We start from the raw sequence: 17536 nt of genomic DNA on the forward strand, positions 1-17536 counted from the left end.
TCTAGGCTTGCAATGTGCCAGCTTCAGAACTCAGACTTTACATTCATTATAATACTAGCAGATATGTAAAATTATTGTCCTCATTTTACCAAAACAAGGAAATGAGACTTAGAAAGTTTAAGTAATTATTTTAGGCCACAAGAGCTGTATTCATAACCACTAGGTAGTGCTATCTTTCCTAGGTAAAACAATACATCAGGGCAAAAATATAAATAAACAAAAGCAAAACAAACCAAACATTAAAAAAAGAACCCAGGGAACCTATGCAAGAAACTGGCAACAGTAGTTGCTTCTGGTGCAGGAAGACTGGGAAATTGGAATCTGGGACAGAAGAAAGACTTTCTTTTCACTCTATGCCTTTTGAACTGTTCAAATTTTTAGCATGTACCTTAATACCTTTTAAAATATAACAGCTTGTTTAAAAATTTAAAAAAGAACCCAGGAATAAACTTAATAAGAAACATAACAAATTTATGTAAAGAAAATTATATAAAATATTATTGACAAACATAAATGAAAAGGCAAAACATGTTCCTGGATTGAAACAATCAATATTAAACTTTTTGGGGCGCCTGGGTGGCTCAGTTGGTTAAGCGACTGCCTTCGGCTCAGGTCATGATCCTGGAGACCCTGGATCGAGTCCCGCATCGGGCTTCCTGCTCGGCAGGGAGCCTGCTTCTCCCTCTGACCCTCCCCCCTCTCATGTGCTCTCTCTCTCTCATTCTCTCTGTCTCAAATAAATAAATAAAATCTTTAAAAAAAAAAAAAAAAAAAAATTAAACTTTTTGTAAATGCTGACTTTCCTCCGAACTAATCTACAAATTTAGTAATAACTTCCTTTTATGAAGAGCTTGTACATGCTCAGCATCATGCTAAAATGCTTTATACACATCTTCTCATTTATCCCTCACAACATTCCTTTAAAAGAGATTTAGGTTTTGGGTTCCCCCCCGCCAAACAGATGAATAAACAGAAGCTAAGAGATTAAGAGACTTCACCAAGTTCACACAAAGAACAGACGGTCAAACCTGGATTTTAAGCCAAACTTGGACTGCATGCCAAGTTTGCCAGATTCCAAGAGCCATACTTGTAAGCAGCTAACCAATATTACTTTCAAGCAAATTATGAACAGAATTTTAGAAATCTGATAAAGTGATTCCAAAGTTGATACAGAAGAAAAGTCAAAATAGCCACTAAAATTTAAATAAAAAGGGAAAATAGGAAAGAAAAACTCGCAATACCAGATGCTAAATGTATAATGAATAAAGTAGACTGGTACAAGAACATACTGCTAGAACAATAAAACAGAATCTAAGACCCAGGAAAGACTAAAGCATAAAAGTAAATCAGAAAGATGGCATTCCAAATCAGTGAGGAAAAGGGATGGATTATTCAATGAACAACACTGGGAAAATTGGTTAACTACTGAAGAAAAAATGTGTAATTAAATTATCTCTTACCATACACTGAAATAAATTACATATGCACTAAAATTCTGAGTGTGAAAAACAAAACCAAAGAAAATAAAGGTGAGTACGTCTATATCCCAGGGTGCAGAGACGTCTAGGATGAGCAGTTCCAGCACAATGGTGGGGTCACAAGCCAAATGACAAAGAAACAAAGAGAAAACTCTTAAAATGACAAATTAAACTACTTTAAAACTTCTGGCTTACATGACTAAGGAAAACTCAAAAGCAAACTAGGAAATTAACTCTACAACATATGCAAAAAACATTAATAGCCCAGGACCCTAGAAAACCAGTAAGAAAAAGTCGAACATCCTAGAAAATATCACTAATAGGCAATTCACTTATAAGTGGCCAGTAAACACACAAAAAGCTGTTTACCCTCTACTGTATAAAGATGGCAAATTAAAACAATAAAATGTAATTTTTCTATCTATCCAATTGGTAACTTAAAAAAAAAAAAAGATAATGCTTTATACTGGAGAAAATATAGGAGACCAGTATCTGCTGGTAGGAATGTAAATTGTTCCATCATTTCCTCAAGACAAATACCTACTTAAGAATATTCCTATCTATAAGTATAAAATACCAAATTCAGTGGTGTGTGATTTGCTCACATTTAGAAAATTGTTAGTAGTGGTTACCTCTGGAGAATGGACCTTAGGGTCCAAAAAGAGAGGGAGATTTCTTTTTTACTATACCATCTTAAGTAATCCTTTTTCTTACCACACGCCTGTAGTACTGTTAAAATTTGCTTAGTTAAATTTTAAAACCAATTTTTAAAAATTCCAACTTGAGGAATTTATCTGAGATGTGTCCAAAGATGTGTCTGCTCATAAGCATTCATCACAGTTATTTCTAATATGAAAAAGATGCAAACTTAAATATCCAACAATGTGGTACAAATCAGAAAAAAAAAGAGTAGCCATTAAAAATCATGCTGTAGGATATTTCACAACACAGGAAAACATTCAAATGCCGTGAGAAAATTTCATATTTCACTCTTCAATTGTGTAAAAATCATATGTGTGTACTTACAAATATCTACAAAACCACTCAATGGATATAAATTTTATTTTTTTAAAAAGATTTTATTTATTTATATGATAGAGAGATAGCGAGAGCAGGAACGACAAGCAGGGGGAGTGGGAGAGGGAGAAGCAGGCCTCCCGCCGAGCAAGGAGCCCGATGCGGGCTCGATTCCAGGACCCTGGGATCATGACCTGAGCCGAAGGCAGGCGCTTAACGACTGAGCCACCCAGGCGCCCCTGGAAATGAATTTTAAAACAGTATCCCTGAATGGTAGTCTTATTGATGATTTTTTTTTCTTTGTGACATTTTAATTATTTCCCCAATTTGCTTACTAGAAATATACTACTTTTCGAATTAAAAGAATTGTCATTACGCAAGTATTAAATGGCTGACTGGGTCCCAACTCCGTCCTAGCACCTATTTCCCCTGCCTCTAATAGCCTTTCCCAACTTGCCCCCCTTTTAACCTGTTAACTCCTTTTCAGAATTTCAGACCTCAATTTTTTTTTCAAGATCTTATTTATTTTTCGACAGAGAGAGAGACAGCGAGAGAGGGAACACAAGCAGGGGTAGTGGGAGAGGGAGAAGCAGGCTTTCCGCTGAGCGGGGAGCCTGACGCGGGGCTCGATCCCCGGACTCTGGGATCATGACCCCAGCGGAAGGCAGACGCTTAACGACTGAGCCACCCAGGCGCCCCTTCAGACCTCAATTTGAAAGTCATATCCTGGAAGATCCAAATTAAGTCAGATCTGGTGGGCATGTATTCTTTTATCAAGTACCTTACACTGCAATTACAAATATATCTGCCCTTTCAGTCAGTATTTATTGAGGCATACTCTGTGCACCGCAATACGGTCGGCACTAGGGATTCAAACAACTTCTTGTTCTCCTCTAACTTGGACTAAAATTTAAGTGTGACGTTACTTTTGTTATGCGCTAGGTGTATGGTGGTCGGAAAACCCATGATGAGGTCAACAGTGTCAATGAAAGCAGGGGGATTGCCCTAGTCGACGAATACTTGAGAAGTGGAATGAACTAGGCCAAGGGGGGGCATGTTTTACAAGTACAAGGCCAAGAAGCCTGCAGCAGCGGCAAGGGGATTGTGCTGCAAGACCGAGTAGGAAGAAGCTGCGAGACGCCAGGCCAAGCGGGACCCGTGAACGTTCAGAACGTTCTTTTGCCCAAAATCAATGGGGTTATTATGAGCAGGGGCAAAGGTATAATCAGAATTGATTAATATTCACTTCCCCGTTAGCCTTAAAGTTCCTGGGGCTTACTCATTGCTGCATCCCCGGAACCGGAACTACACTGCACTTAACATACGCTCATTGGGGTAACCGACTGAACTGCGGCGCGTCGGTCACCCAAGGGGGCCACACCTACTGGCGGCCCACAGCCTCAGCCCCCATTTCCTGAAGTGGCCGCCGCGACGGGTAAAGGAATGCGGGGGAAGGGGCGGACAGCCCGCAAACCGCCCCGCTCTCCTCGATAGCCACGCCGTCGCCCGACTCCCTCCCGGGTCGGCCTCCCAGAGGCCTCGGGAATCACGGAACCGCCATCTTGGGGCTCGGGACGGAAACCTCCCAGTCCGCACTCACCTCCCGCAGTGAGCGGCTGGCGCTGGACCGCAAGGGCATGGCAGGAGGCGCGCCGGAAGTGCGTCACCGCCAGCGCGTCTCCCGGACTCGCGCTTCCTTGGCTTCAGGATGCTGGGGCTTCTTCGTATTTCGCCGGGCTCCCCGACGCGCGCCGACCCTTGCGGGGAGGAGGCGACTTTCTCTCCGAAGGGCTTGCGGTGGCACAGACTTTAAACCTTCGCAAGGGGCGGAGGAAGCCAAAGGCCATCCTGGATGAGCGCTAGTATCTGGGGATTCTCTTATTTGGCTGTACTCAAGCTGGTTCTGCTCTTTGGACCAGGTCTGGTTTCGTTGTAGATCTATGAGTTGTAACTACAGTGTGAAAAATGCATTTTAAGTCAGGCAAGAGAGAAGTTAGAAGGCTATTAAAAAGGCCCCGTCACAACAATGAAGAGCTGGATGGTTGGCAGCAAGCTGTTCTATAACGGGAAACAGCTGTAACTGTAGATACACACAAACATATTTATATGTACACATGTATTCAGCCTTCTGGATGGTACCTCTCTAGAAATTAATCTTTAAGTATTCTTACTTACCCATTACACATAATCAGCATCCAAACTGCTCCAAAATCGCCAATGTTTATTCTGTCTCAGTGCCCTTGGCTTGACAAAGAACAAAATGTTGGAGATGTGCCTTCTTCACTTCAAGATCTATTATCCCACTGAGGGAACTGAATCCTAGAAAGATGAAACATCAGAGATCTCACAGTGACGTAGGAAGCTTCTTGGCCATTTTTGCATTATGACCCCGACTTTTATCTCTCTTCTCATTGCCTCAACTCAGTTACTGAGGGCCTCAACATCACTTGGGGATCTGCAAACGCTTCCAGTCCCACATCTCCATAGACAGATAAATAGCAGGGCCTGATGAGGTTGGACTGTAAGCTCTGTAATTCAGTTCAAATTCAACTAGGTAAGAACAATACTCTAGGCAAGAAGCCTATTGCTCTGATACAACCAGATAGTCTCTTTGGGGGGGCGGGGCGCTTCTGGCTGGACAGGGGTTTGGCACTTTGGCTGCTCATGTTCTAGTATTTGGGGATTCTAGTATTGGGGGATAACTACTCATGTTCTTAGAGGCTCAGGAGATGGAGTTGATGAAACTTTTAGTGAAACAATACAGACACACCATAGCACAGTATGGCAGAGATGGAAAATACAAAAGAGGTTAAGAAATATGAAGAATAAAATGAGAATATCCATTATACAGCTAATAAATATCCAAAGGAAGAGAATATTAAGTATGAGGACAAGTGAGAAAGATATAGGGAAATGGGTACTCATATTTTATTCTTGAGAATGTGAATATACAGATGCTTTGGAGAGCAACCGGGCAGTATCATAAAACTGAAAAACCATATATGCACTATGACCCTGTAGGTTATATTCCTATAACCTAAAAAACTCTTGCACACATGCACAGAGAGTCATTTTGTATGAATAAAAAAAATGATAAGCCCCAAAACTTTGATTCAGTTATGGTTAAAATTTTGTAATACCGTAAGCCACAAGTAACAATGGTATTTAATGAGAGACTTTGAAAGGGATGAATATTCTTACACATGCTTTTGAGAAATCAATGCCTACATTTCTCTAAAGAAGTATTTTTAAATATTACATACCAGTTACCTAAAAGCATTAAAAAGAGGAGCATAAGCCAGATGGGACACCAGTGTAGTCTGAGTCCAATCAATGCATACTCTATGTGGTAGATATTGTGGAGTGGTTCACTCAACATCTTTTCCAGCCTTCTGGTATGCCTTTCTGTACTGCAAGATGGAAAGCTAAACACCAAATGTCCCATATTCCCTGCGGGTGGGTTTCTGAGTGGGCTCCACTGATAAGATGTATTCATGCAGGACTAACTTATGTGATTCAAGTGTGCAGCTCACCACAGAGGCAGCATTGTTCAGAAGCCCCCCAGCTGTAATCTAGAAGGCAGTTTCAAATCTATTGCAGGAATTAGAGTCCCTTTGATCGTACAGGCCTGCAGTATCGCTGTGGGAGTCATTCCCAGAAATTAAGCCAGAATCTATTTCTTCAACCTTCCCAGTGATTTTATAGATTTTTTTCTTAAACCTTTTATTTATTTATTTGAGAGAGACAGAGACAGAGACAGAGCGAGTACGAGCGGGGGCCGGGGGCAGGCAGAGGGAGAAGCAGACTCCCCGCTGAGCAGGGAGCCTGACATGGGGCTCGATCCCAGGACTCTGAGATCATGACCTGAGCAGAAGGCAGACGCTTAACCGACTGAGCCACTCAGGTGCCCCGATTTTATAAATTTCTAAAACCTTGTAATAAATCTGGTTTATTTAAACTAAACTCTTACAAATACACACTGTCTTATTATAATGAATTTCAGTTTCTAATGCATCCATTAATAAAGAGACAGCACTATCACTGACTACAAAAGTTTTATATTTGCCTCCTAGGGAACCTACTCTAAATGGTGAGATTATGATTACTGCAAACTTTTTTACATATTTATTGTGGAAAATTGTTTTGGCATGCTCTACTTGCTAAAAAAGAAAAAAAAAACACTTGTTAGTATATGCTTGTTGTAGGAAATTGAGTTTATTCACTTAATATGTAATGAGCATATTACCTCTACTGATTTCTTACTATTTGTAAGTCATTACCTTTATTCTGTAACCCCTATTATATAAGTAGCATGTACTTACCAACTATTAAACATGAAGACCCCTTTGCTTTGGCTTTCTCCCTACAGACCTCTTTGAGTTCATTTCTTTAACACATATGAGGATATTCACTCTGGCACTCCTTGAAATAGTAAGAATAGGTAAGTTAGCTGTAGAGAATTCCATTCATTTGTTAAAATGAACTAGAGCTATTACCAGCTTCAACATGTAAATCTCATAAAAATCATGCTGAGTTTTAAAAAAAGCATGTGACAAAAGGACACAGTGCAAAATGTTTATACATTTTTTAAAATACATAAATTATAAATATATATAATATTTATGGATAATTTCTAGAACTTACATATATAGTAAAAGCCCAAAAAGAAAAACATGTATAGTTCAACGATACACAGTAACCTCAGCATAGGTGTTTACACTGGGAGGAAGTGGAAGGCGAGGAGGGTCAGGGGAAGCAGGACTTTAGCTGCGAAATATTTTTGAAATGTTGGCAAAATCCAGTATTTGCTTAACCTAGATGGGGGGTACATGAGAATTGATTACTTTTAGTACTTTTCTATATCAGTTATTTCACATTAAAAATAAAGATTTAAAAGTAGAAATAATGCCTTTATCACATTCATTATATTATTAGACTTTTATCCTGGAATGGACTGTCAGGTGATGTATTAGTTCTGTTTTAATGCTGAAGCCTTCCAGATGTATTTTTAGAACTTGTTTCCACGGGGTAGACCCTAGGCTGTCTAAATTGGGAGTAACTCTTGCTTTACAGTCACTGGATTTCTCACCTCTGTAATGCATAATACCATTAGAACTATAGCTGAAACCTTTCTCACACTTCATACATACAAAGAGTTTCTTCCTATCATGATGCCCACTTAATTTTGCTTTAACAATAAGGAATTTAACAATATTGCTATAATGATATGGAATACTTTCCCATAGCACTTATACTGGTAGAGTTTTTCTCCAGTATAGATACTCAAATTGGGAGGTCCTTTCAGAACTACAGTTAAAAAAAAAAAAAAAGAACTACAGTTAAAGCCATTCTCATACAACACACATTTGTTAAGTTTCTTCCCATGGCAGGCCTGAATGCCCAATTAATTTTGCATTAACAATGTGGGGGGCTCTTCCTTAGTGTAGGTATTCTGATATTAACTCACTTGGGAGATACACCTGAAGGCTTTCCTGCAATCACTTCACTCATAAGGTGTCTCCCCAGTGTGGATGTTCTGATGCAACAAAGTCTGAAGTTATACGTTTAAGAGCTTTCTCACACCTAATATATTCATGGCTTCTCCCTGTTGTGGATTTTTTTATGCTGAATTAGTTTTCCACTGATGCTGAAGCCTTTTCCACACTCTTTACATTGAAATAGCTTCTCTACAGTATGAATAAGCTGATGCTTTCTACACTGGGAGCTACATCTGAAGGCTCTCCCACACTCGTTACACTCATAGTCTCTCCCCAGTATGGATTCTCTTGATGTTGAAGATAGAATTACAGCTGAAACCATCCCCATATTCCATACACAAATAAGGTTTATCCCTATTATGGTTTCTTTGATGCCTGATTGGATTTGCATTGACATTGAAAGCTTTCCCCACATTCATTACATTCATAAGGCTTTTCTCCAGTTCAATTCTTTGATGTCTAATATAGTTAAGAACTATATTTGTAATCTTTTCCACATTCTATATATTTGAAGGGTTTCTCCACCGTGTAGCTTAATGCCAAGTTAGTTTTGCACTCATATCTAAGGTTTTCCCTCATTCCTTACATTGAGATAGCTTCAAAACTCTTCTGTGGACTTTTCTAGTGCTAAGTTGGGAGTTAGCACACTCTGTATGTTTGAAGGGTATCACCCCCATGTACATTCTTCAGTGCTGAATCAGTTTTGAATTAAAGCTGATAACCTTTCCCACATATCCTATATTCATAGGACTTCTCCCTAGTGGGAATGCTTTGAAACTTATAAATATATCTGTACGTTGATTAAAATAACCTTTCCAGTGGAGACTCTAATCCCCTCCACACCTGCTGGAAAAAAAACTTTTATTCCCCTCATCTTCCCCCACCATGGATATTTCCTATTGTCTCTTCAGTTCATAGTCTTCTAGAAAGGTAGTTCTTGGAAAATGTTTCTCTGGAGTTTACTAGAGAGCATAATCTCTTCCTTTGCTATATCTTTTGTTGTTATGAATTCATTTGCAGTGTTGTTTACATCATCTATATTTAGAAATGGAAAACAATACTACACTTAAGAATTGCTCTTAAGGGGCGCCTCGGTGGCTCAGTTGTATGAGCATCTGACTCTTGATTTTGGTTCGGGTCATGTTCTCAGGGTTGTGGGATTAGCCCTGCGTTGGGCCCCTCATCAGGCTCTACACTGGCCATGGAGCCTGCTTGAGATTCTCTCTCTCCCTCTCCATCTGCCCCTCCCCACTCTAAAAAAATTAAAATAGAAAAAAAATTTTTTAAAAGAATTGCTCCTGAAAAAGCAACAGGATCACAAAATCACAGGACTATTAAATATCATTGTCCAATCACCTCAACTAACCAATGACAAGCTGAGGCTATTATAAAGGAAATACACAGTATCTCCCAAAGGAAAATGGTCAAGGTAGAAAAATAAACCAGGCCTTGTTGCCAGTTACATGTTCTTCCATCACCAGCATTGTACTTTCCCTCATCCTACATTTTGACCCAGCAACTCTAAGTATGTGAGAGAAAAATTATTTCACATGTCTACAAAGAAACATGTCTAAGAATGTTCACTGCATCAGTTTTTCAAAACGAAAAACTCCAAACAACCTTAATGTCCATTATTAAGACAATGGCTAAACCAACTGAGCTTTATCCCACAAAATGAAATATTATACTAAACACAAGTGGAAATGAATGAACTTGAACTATGTGTTTAAATCTCAATTACAGGGGTGCCTGGGTGGTTCAGTCAGTTAAGCGGCTACCTTTGGCTTAGGTTATGATCTCAGGATCCTGGGATCCTGCCCCATGTTGGGCTCCCTGCTCCTGGGCATGGAGCCTGCTTGAGATTCTCTCTTTCCCTCTCCCTCTGCCCCTCCCCCTGCTCACGCTCTCTCTCTCTCTCTCTAATAAATAAATAAAATCTTTTTAAAAAAATCTCAGCTACACAATATTGAATTTAAAAAGTAACCTGCAAGGCGCCTGGGTGGCTCAGTCGTTAAGCGTCTGCCTTCGGCTCAGGTCATGATCCCAGGGTCCTGGGATCGAGCCCCACATCAGGCTCCCTGCGCTGCGGGAAGCCTGCTTCTCCCTCTCCCACTCCCCCTGCTTGTGTTCCTTCTCTCGCTATCTCTCTCTGTCAAATAAATAAAATCTTTAAAAAAATAAAATAAAATAAAATAAAATAAAAAGTAACTTGCAGAAAGATATACCATTTATGTGATTCACAATATGCAAAATAATGTTATGTTGTTTACGGAAATAACCATATATAACAAGTTTAAAAGCATCTATGGGCACAATTAACACCATATTCAGATGGTAAACTGCCTCTGGAGCCACAGAGAGGGAAAGGCAATTTAATACAGGGGACTTCAATTACATCTGTACTGCTTTAGTTCTTAGAAACATGGGAAACAGCCATAACAAAATGTTCACGTATGATAAAACTAAGGGGAGGTACATAGAGGTTTATTATACTCCCACTTTTCTACACCTAAAATATTTCTAAGAATGTTTTAAAATCTCAACAGTACCACTAGTAGAACAAAAACAGGAGAAATATCTTCCAGAATAGCAAGGGATGATAAAAGAGCAAAGAACGCCAAGTCCACATAGCAAAACGGACTAAATAGGACAGCAATAATCATAAAAAATTAAAAGCACTTAAGATGACAGATGTCAGACCAAATTTTATCACAATAAATATAAATAGGTTAAAATATTCTTAAAAGCATCAATACAGCAAATGGATGAGACATACTCTGCCTAGATGACTGGGTTACTTTCCATAAGTATAAGGGTAAGGGTAAATAAGCCTGTGAATAGGGTGATTGCCTTCACCTAGATAGCCTCACAAATGGGAAATCTTGTGTTTCTAATATCTGGAGAGCCATTCCTCTTTTCACTAAGGACAAGACCCCATGTACCCATGAAGTACACTATCCTAAACAGAAATTCCTAAATTACTAACTACTAATACAACAAATTAGATATAAGTGAGCTCTCTTTTCCCTAATTACCCTCTTGTAGTTCATTACAATACATTCTTTCTTGATATTTCTTACCAAGTCCAGTAATCATTAAAGACTGGGAACAATAACTTCTGTGTGTTATATGTGATTTCTTGTACCAAACTGGTAGTTTTGGATGGTCCCAAACAACTGGATACTACAACAGCCTTGGTTAAAGCTTCAGCCCTTGGTGACAGAACCCAGGAGGCTGTTCAGTTTCCTAGGACCCGGAAGTCTCCCCATTTTAAATGTGTGTCTAGCCCCTTAGGAGGTGGGCTCCTTGTCTCCCCCTTTCTCACGCCTGGGCAGTGCCACCTGCACACACTTCTCTCGTGCTCCCCATCCCTGGGTCGCTCTCTTTCCAGCTCTAGTAGTGGAACTTGCATCTGTGAGGTCTCCAAGGAGAAGCAAGCACAGGTCTAAGGCAGAGGCACACAGGAACTCTGCACGTGGCCGTCCTTCACAGGAACCACTGAGGCTGGTACCCCCCTTTGGTGTGTTCCTTAGAGCTTGGCCCCAAGCAGTACCAAGCACAAGAGATGTAGAATGAATCATAAAACAAGAGAAGATCAAGGCTCAGGGAGTTTTTTGGTAAAGCCATAGTAATCATATTCTGGCATCAAATGGGGGAGAAAAAATGAACAACCTTCAAACACTTGAAAAGCCTGACCTCGTCCTAAATATTAAATAGCACTCCAGAGCGCCAGCTACATTTGCACAGCACGATGGTGACATCTAATGTTGGTTGGATATATATCAGCTAGCTCTGCAATTTACTTGAAATTTAGAGAAATAGGTTTCTTGGTGCCTCCCATTCTCTCAGGATTCCTGCAGGGCCAAGAAATTTGTTTTTGTTTTTTTTTTCCAGTTTGTAACTCGCCTTTTAATTTTCTTAACAATTGCTCTTATTTTTCATATTACTGAAATAAAATTATACAACAAACTGGATGGCTTTTTTTTTTTGAGAGAGAGAGAGCACATGGGAGCAGGGAAGGGGCACAGAGAGAGAGAGAGAGAGAATCTTAAGCAGGCTCCACACTGGAGCCTGACGTGGGGCTTGATCTCACAACCCTGAGATCATGACCTGAGCTGAAATCAAGAGTCGGATGCTTAATGGACTGAGCCACCCAGGCGCCCCTGGATGTTTTTTAAATTGAAATATATTTAACATATAACATTGTGTAAATTTAAGGTGTACAAAATGTTAATTTCATACATTTACATATTGTAATATGATTGCAATTATAGTGACAACCAGGACCTCTATCATGTTACATAATTATAATTTATTTTTAGTGGTTGGAATAATTAAATTCTAGTCTCTTGGGAAATTGGTGATATAATACAATATGTTGTTTATATTCACTATATTGTACATTAGATCTCTAGGACTTATTTACTACTGGTTGCAAGTTTGTACCCCTGAGCAACATCTTATCTTATCCTCTTTAAAGAATTTCTTTAGATGTTCTGTCTTGTCTTGAAGTCTGATCTCTTCAAGGACAAGGACTGGTCATTACTCACCCTTGAGTCCCAGCACAGTGTGACTCATGGTAGTTCGGTGTCCATGGAATGTATGAATGACCCATTTCAGTGGCCATGCCATGGTCTATGTTGAGTTCCAGTAAGTCACGTCCTCCCACTCCCACAATGTTCCTAATCCACCACTCAAACTGGATATTTTTTGAGTATACAATTTGGTGAGTTGTGACCAATAGAGAACAAAATAAACAAAAATTCCTGTCCTCATAGAGCTTACATTCTTAGTGGCCAAAATTATATCACATAGCTACTCCCAGCAGCAGAGAATCTAGAAGGCAAGTTTTTTGTTTGGTTGGTTTTGTTTTTTTGTGTTTTTTTGCTTTTTGGCTTCCATGGTAGAAAGAGGATGGAAAGAGTGTTGTGTGAGCCAATCTACAGTTCCTGCCACATGGGACTGAGGAGCATACTCACAATGTGTAAATATTATGTACACCACTTAGGTTTAAAACATGTTTCAAAAGTATTTGATATGCCTATTCCTTAAGCCAGCCCTATTTATCATTAGTACTATTATAATAACTTAGATGTCTTTTTATTTGATGACATACAAATAGATCCCCTAGCACAAGACCATGGCCCGAGGGGACCTCCAATCAACAGTAGATATTATCTTGGCACCAGTAAGGTACACCTTGTGGGTCCTGGAGTGTTGCTTAGACCTTTCATTTGTTCAGGTCCCTTTCGTTATCACTCTGTAAAGGTTCTCCATAAGTTACAGGCGCAGCGGGCTTTGCGAGGCTCTTGAGATGTTCACAGACTTTTTGTTTTCCAAAGTTCTCTTGATAGAAACAGGTGCTTACTAGATAGGATGAGTGGAACTGCTCATCTCGCTTAGAATATATCCATTCTTATTTCATCAGTATTAAATAACAGTTTATAAAAACTGACTCCAAAAGTCCCAGGACTTTCCACCAGGGTACACTTCCCAAAGGAAACTCCATCAGAGCACTGGTTCTCAAACTTGGCTGCACATTGGAATCACCTGGGAAGATTTTTAAAAATAGGATGCCTTGGGGCGACTGGGTGGCTCAGTCAGTTAAGCAACTGCCTTCGGCTCAGGTCATGATCTTGGGGTCCTGGGATCAAGCCCCATGTCGGGGGGTCCCTGCTCAGCGGGGAGTCTGCTTCTCTCTCCACCTCTCCCCCCACTCAGGCTCTCTCTCTCTCAAATAAATAAATAAAATCTTTAAAAAAAAATAGGATGCCTGGGTCCCACCCCCTACAGCAGTGATTCTCAACTGAGCGATTTGCAAATGTCTTTTTGTTGTTACAACTGGGGGAGGGTCCATAGGCTTCTAGTGCATAGAGCCCAGGGATGGTGCTAAACATCCCACAATACATAGGGAAGCCTCCCAAAGCAAAAAAATTACCCGGCTCCACATGTCATAAGGCCAACATTGAGAAACCTTGTTAAAGATTCACCTGTCTAGGTAATAGGTTCTTTCCGGGCATGGGAGTTTTAAAACATTCCCAGGTAATTCTAATATGCAGCAAAGTTTGAGGGGAAAAGTCTGGAGACCTGTTGCCAGAGAGTATTTGAATATGTGCCTAAATTCCTTTTGACCCTTTATCACTGAGTATTAACTGGAAAATGTCCACATCTTCCCATTTGATTGTAAGTTGGGGGTTGAAGGTGGTTGGAGGGAGGAAGGTTAGTTGCTTCTGTGAGGAATTGCAGGTTTCCCACAACATGCTGGAACAGACATCGCAAATTTTGCTGCTTATTATTCACCTCACTTGGGAGTTGGCCTCTCTGGTACAGCTCAGGAGGATCATTAACTACAGCCAGACAGTCATATCCTGGAAACAGGCCACTAGGAGTTACACCTGGGAGAGGCAACTCCTTTGCAAGCGAACCTCTGCTCCTGCTCTGGAGGATGACAGCTGGTGCCTCTGGGGAGCGTCCAGGAAGTGCCACCACCATTATGCAACTCCAGAGGGCGCTGTCCACATAGAACACAACGTGAAAGGCGCTCCCTGGCTCCCATGTCCCCACAGGAAATTTTTACACTCACCCTCCTGCCTAGACCTTTAAATCAGACCCTTTTAAATATTTTGCCAAATGAAAATATCCAACCAGCTCCATGTATTTATTCTGATATTTATGTTTTCTCAGATAATGCTGAGGAGAATATATATATATATATATGTATATATATATACATACATACAATATGTGTGTATTTATAACTGTGTATATATAATATAAAAATGTTTTTAATGAAACCAGTTTCATATTATACAGAACCAAATGTGAACTTGCTTTTTTCATTTAACTTTCTATATTGTCCATTTCACAGGTCCAGACATGTAGATACATTATTCCGTTTAATAGCTGCAGAGTATTACACAGTGTGGAACTGATGACCATAAAGAATAGTTGTTTATTGGATACATGCAGACTGAACACAGGCACTTCCTGAACCCTATAACATGATACTGAAAGTACAAAAAGGATGGGAATCTACAAGGACATGAGAATGAGACAGGAGATGAAAACAGAGGAGAGATGCCAACACAGTCTGGGAAGATGGAAAGGGATAGAGAAGTGGTAACCAGAGAAAACTGGAACGCTTGCATGCAGCAGGGTGGGGAGGAGGGTGGCTAGGACACGTGGGTAATACCACGGGCAAGCTGATTCACCCCGTGGAAAGGCTCAGCAATCAGGCATCAGGTATCAGATACTTTGCAAGATGGAGATGAATCATAGGATAGAAGTACAAGCAGAAATTGGACCTGCAGGTCCTACCCCCATGTACACAGCCCAGAGACTTCTCCCAAACCCTACAACAATACGCTTATGCTCTGGGGGGAGAAAATAGCAAAGGGTCAGATTCAAGTAGCAGATTTAAAACAAGGAAATGAATGAAAGTCTGCATACTCAACAGAGAAATATTGCAATGCCTCAACACTGCCCCCTGCCCCATTCTCCCACCTGGCTCTCAAACACTGTCAAACCAGGCTTATATCCTTTGCATGGGAGCCCAGGAGAGCCTTCTTTAGAGGCAATGGGCAATGAATAAACCCACATCAACAGACATCTTGGGTAAGAGTCTATCAACAAAAAATTTGGAAGTCTCTCAAATTTTTCTTTACCATAAAAGACTGGATGTGATTCTAAGGTCCCAAACACGGCCATGTCTATGGGTAGCTTGAATGTAATTTAAATAAAAAGGAAGTAGAGGGAATCCTCTAGAAATAATGATCAAGGATATAGGGCATATTTTATGTTAAAACTGGGAATCCTAGGAACACAGTGATGGGGGTAATGGGGAGCTTTTGGAGGATGTCAATCTGAGATGGACCAGAATGAGTGAGAATCAGGAGCAGGAACCAGGATGTCTTCTTCCTAATTCCCATCAGGAAGGCAAGGGGGCTCGACAGTCATCAGGGGACAGAGTATCACCACTGCACAATCCAATACAGGAAACATCCTGTGTGTACCTATTATACTCCAGGTTCTGGGTTAGGGAACATATATGGATATAGGACTAAGATGCTGTTCTTGTTCTCAATGAACTAGCAACCTATCCAGGGGAGACTGCCAGTCATAAAGCTCCCTGCTGTCCCGGGGCAGACATGAGGGTTCCAAGACTCTCTGTTACTTTCATAGCCCCCTGCCTAGGCACAACTTTGTGCAGATGCGCCCTCATTTCCTCACTCTCCTCCAGCCTTACACAGAAATGTCTTTCCCAGAGCACTCCTTCTCAGTTTGCACAGCCAAAGGTCCCTTCTGACTTCATGTCAAACAAACAAATAAGCATGTAAAAAGCTCACTATGTGCAAGAGGCTAGCTAACTTTGGCATTCAAAATTAAATGTCTTCAAAACATAAGAGGGCTCATTTAGCAGATAGCAGAGAAAGATTTGGTATCATAAATTGTAATTTTAGGGGCACCTGGGTGGCTCAGTCATTAAGCATCTGCCTTCGGCTCAGGTCATGATCCCAGAGTCCTGGTATCGAGCCCCGCATCGAGCCCCGCATCAGGCTCCCTGCTCGGCGGGAAGCCTGCTTCTCCCTCTCCCTCTGCCCCTGCTTGTGTTCCCTCTCTCACTGTCTCTCTGTGAAATAAATAAATAAAAATATTTTAAAAATAAAATAATAAAAAAAATAAATTGTAGTTTTAGTCTGCACAGACCCTCAAGCCACCCCACTGAGAAGGAAAGTATTTTTTATTTTTAGTTCTGCACCTCTAGATGGGAGAAGGGTCACTCAGACAAAGTGTCACAAAGCCTTGAGGCGAGAGCACGATGCTGCCAGAGAACAGAAGGGTACTAGACAAGATCTTCAGAAACACAGTGGTTTACGCCTACAGCTGTGGACCATAACATTTTTGCTTGCACACCTCCTAAAATAATTTTGTAAAAACTAGGTAGTCATGGCCAACAAGCACGTGAATAGATGCTCAATATCATTAGGGAAATGCAAATCAAAACCACAGTGAGATACCACTCTATAACTACCAGGTTAGTCACAATTTTTTTTAATGGAAAATGACAAGAGTTCTCAAAGAGGCAGAGAAATTGGAACCCATGGTTGCTGGAAATGTAAAATGGTGCAGTGGCTGTGGAAAAGTTTGGCAGTTCCTCAAAAAGTGAAAGAATTATCAGCAATTTTGCTCCTAGGTAGAGACCCAAAAGAATTGGAAACAAATATTCAAATACTTGTACACTCATGTTCATAGCAATGTGATTCATATTAGCCAAAATTTGTAAACAAGACGGATGTCCATCAGCTGATGAAAGAATAAGCACAATGGGGTATATACAGACAATGGAGTATTTTTCAACCATAAAAGGGAATGAAGTGCTTGTACACACTACAATTTGGATACACCTCAAAAACATTATGCTAAGTAAAAGGAACCAGACACAAAAGGTCAAATATTGCATGATTCCATTTATAGGAAACATCAGAATAGGTAAATCCATAGAGACAGAAAACAGATTAGTGGTTGCCAGGAAACAGGTGGGTT

General features: G+C 40.4%; 1 protein-coding gene across 2 annotated transcripts in view; it reads right to left on the reverse strand.

Moving 5' to 3' along the window:
* LOC118524070 (uncharacterized) overlaps window positions 1–17536 on the reverse strand; it is a 112926-nt gene that overhangs the window by 33505 nt on the left and 61885 nt on the right. For both annotated transcript variants that reach the window (XM_078062721.1, XM_078062720.1), the window contains exons 3-5: window positions 6818–6917; window positions 4671–4814; window positions 4096–4446 (exon numbers count right to left, since the gene is read on the reverse strand). The gene's annotated coding sequence lies outside the window, so the exon portion shown is untranslated. The remainder of the gene's footprint in view (window positions 1–4095; window positions 4447–4670; window positions 4815–6817; window positions 6918–17536) is intronic.

The sequence above is a fragment of the Halichoerus grypus genome, chromosome 15, assembly GCF_964656455.1.
Source record: "Halichoerus grypus chromosome 15, mHalGry1.hap1.1, whole genome shotgun sequence".
In the NCBI taxonomy this organism is placed as follows: domain Eukaryota; kingdom Metazoa; phylum Chordata; class Mammalia; order Carnivora; family Phocidae; genus Halichoerus; species Halichoerus grypus.